At 44.5% G+C, this 3,190-nt stretch overlaps 1 protein-coding gene across 4 annotated transcripts in view; it reads left to right on the plus strand.

Annotated features, from left to right (window-relative positions):
- Positions 1–3,190, plus strand: part of LOC102028566 (vesicle-associated membrane protein 714-like) — a 55,069-nt gene that overhangs the window by 20,257 nt on the left and 31,622 nt on the right. The gene's annotated exons all lie outside the window — the stretch shown is intronic.

A 3,190-nucleotide genomic window follows, 5' to 3' on the forward strand; every position in this document is an offset into this window, starting at 1 on the left:
TTTTTGGTCTTTTTGAGACAGGGTCTTGCTATGCAGTTCAGGCTGGCCTTGAGCTCACTTTGTAGCCCAGGCTGGTCTCAAACTCTTAATGATCCTCCTGCCTCAGCCTCCCAAGTGCTAGGATTACAGATGTATGCCACCACACCCCGCTCAATATTACATTTTTAAATTGATTCATTTTAGTATATTTTACTATAAAACATCACTTTATTTGGGAGGGGGTTACCAGGAATTGAACTCAGGACCTTGCGCTTGCCAGGCAGGCGCTTGTGCCACTCAGCTATATCCCTGACCCAAAACATCAATTTAATTTCTTATAGCATATCACTTTTTAAAGGAAATACAATGTGTTTATCATTTTCATAGACATTGTTGATTCAAATTCTTTTTTATTATGAACAACACTACACTGAATACCAGTAAGTTATAGTATAGGGTAGACTGCTTCTGAAAGACACTGCATTGAAAATCATTAAGTTTTAGGTAGACTGCTTCTAAATGTGGCTCACCAACCAAACATTATTACCAGGGTCTGGATTATTTACCTCTCCCTCTAGAGTTAGAGTCTGGGTTCTTCTGTCTCAAACAAAGAATTGAACAAAACAAGCACAATACCAGTGACAAAGCACTTGAGAAAGTAAAAGTGAAGACTAGGGAAGCAACTTGCTCTGCAGAGCAAGCCAGAGCCGAGGAAAAGGAGGAAAAATCATGAACATATACCCTAGGAAAAGCAAGGTGGGCTGTCATAAGGAAAAGCCACGTGTCTTGGTTCCTTTTCTCTCCTTGCTGAGACAAAATACCCAATGCCCAAAATTAAGGAAGGAAAGGTTTATTTAGCTCACAGTTTGTGGAGGTTTCAGGCCATACTTCAGGTTGGCTCCAAGGCAGAGTGGCACATGGCACAGGGCAACTGTTCATGGCAGTGGAAGATAGCAAAAGCAGCAAGAGCCAAATGGCAGAATGGTGGCAAGCAGCCTCTTTCTCCCCCTTATATATGCAAACTATTAGCCCCAGGGCGAGTGTAGCACTCACACCCTTGAAGCAGTCATAAACTCTAGAAGCCTGCCCATGACTGCATGAGGCTTTGGGAGGACATCCAGAACCAAACCATAACACCATGACAGCAAGTTCTTCTTGGTATTGGTGTGTCCTTTATACTGTCCAAATCTCGAGGAAATCCAGGAGAACTTCTACATATGGATCCTGGAAGGTGGTACTGGGACCCCAGCCTCAGGCTGAGGTCAGGTCTAGGCCATCCTATTGAAATCTGTTCCGGTTCTTCAGAGAAGTCCATGTGCAGGGCTTTGGGAACCTTTCTGCACATGTGTCTGGGATCTTGTAATTAACAGGTCACGCTTACTTTCCCAACCAGCTTTGCCATACCCTAATCTCCTATCTTATTTCTTTCTGAAAGACACAGATCTCAATAATTCCTTATATGGTGCTGAGGGAGTAGAAGTAACTGTCTTCTATAGCTTCTTCAAACTGAGCTATATCTTTGGCCCTCTCATCATGGTTTTGACTTGCGTTTCTCTGATGACTAATGATGTTGAGTTCTTTCATGTGCTTATTGGCCACGATTTTTGGAGAAATGTCCATTCAGATGTTTTGCTTATTTTTAGTTGGGCCATTTGTCTTTTTACTGAGTTTTAAGAATTCTTTACATTGTCTAGATACAAGTCCCTTACCAAGTATATGATTTACAGATACCGAATTTTCTTTTATTCTTTGGGTTATCTTTTCGGGTTCTTGATGGTTTCCTTTAAATCACAAACATTGTTAATTTTGATAATGGTCTATTTTATTCAGTTTTTCTCTAGTTGCTTTTTCTTTTTTCTTTCTTTTCTTTTTTAGTTTTTTTTTTTTTTTTTTTTTTTTTTGAGACAGTCTTGCTATGAAGTTCAGGCTGGCCTTGAACTCACTATATAGACCAGGCTATCCTCAAACTCCGAGTCTACCTACTCGGGATTATGTGCTCTCCAACTACCTTGAGGTGTTGTGGCTCACTGGCTGGGTTGAAGAAAGGAAATCCTGTCAGGAAACAATGAGAAAAGGTGTAATGACCATAGACCTTTACTATTAGCCCAAATATGAGAAGCAGGTCAGATTTCCATGTTTCCTGTAGCAACAGTGGGGTCTTGCTTTTTAAAGAGGAATCTCAAATCTTCCAGAGGCTCACAGGACTAGCTTTTTCCTTTTCAGTGACCTTGTTAGGGATATCTGAGCCTTTTTTGTTTTGGATGTGTTTTTGAGGCTTTATATCTCTTCTTAGCTAGAAAGTTGTGAGTTTGTACAGTGTTAGATAATTTCTGAGCTGAGCTGCAAACTAAAAATATCATCTTTGTACCATAGGATGGCTCCTTGTTTCAGCTTTAGGCTCAAGTCTTTTTCTGTTGTCTTGGGGAGAACTGTCTCTAAACCTTTGTGGGAGAACTGTCCAAGTATATTGCTGCTTTTTTCTTGACATGGGATTTTCTTCATTCAAAGGCAAACAGAAATTGGGAGTCTGGATGTAGAGGGTTGGAGTAAACAGTATCTTTTAAATCTAAGACTTAGAACTAATTAGTGTCCCCTGACATCAGGTCTAGGCTAGCCTATTGAAAACCTGTTAGACAAGGCCGCGCAGGTGCCCGGGGAGGCAGGCAGGCTGCAGGCACCCGATCCGGGAGGCCGCACAGCTGGGGAGCGCAGGCTCATTGGGGCCCGGCGCACTCCGCCACGCAGGCATCCAGAAAGGCAGGCAGCAGGCGACCAGGAAGCAGTGTGGAGACATGCGCAGGCCCTCAGGCGGGCCGCTGCCATGCATTCAAGAAACGCCATGCCACAGAGAAGCACTGACACAGTAGGCCTGCCTGGAGACTTGAGTGAACCATCCCAACATGGAGAAACCTCTCGGAAAACATGCCACATGGTGGGTTGCTCTTGGCCCTGCCCTTGAGAGCCAGAAAGTCCAGGGTCAGCAGAGGAGCAGCTGATGAACAAGGGCTCGGAGAATACCAGAGTACCGACGCCTGATGACTCAGAGGTCAAGCTGACTGGGGAAGCGGGAGCCATTCGGGAGCTGGAAACCTGGAGGACCTTGTGCAATACCTGGGGAGACCGCCCGCCCCCGGAGGCCATTCTTCCCCTAACTGTACAGGCTGCGGTGCAGGAGTGAGTGGAGCTCCAGAGAGGTGTGCAACAAGACTTC

This window comes from Chinchilla lanigera, unplaced genomic scaffold, assembly GCF_000276665.1.
Source record: "Chinchilla lanigera isolate Chin_1 unplaced genomic scaffold, ChiLan1.0 scaffold00032, whole genome shotgun sequence".
NCBI lineage: Eukaryota > Metazoa > Chordata > Mammalia > Rodentia > Chinchillidae > Chinchilla > Chinchilla lanigera.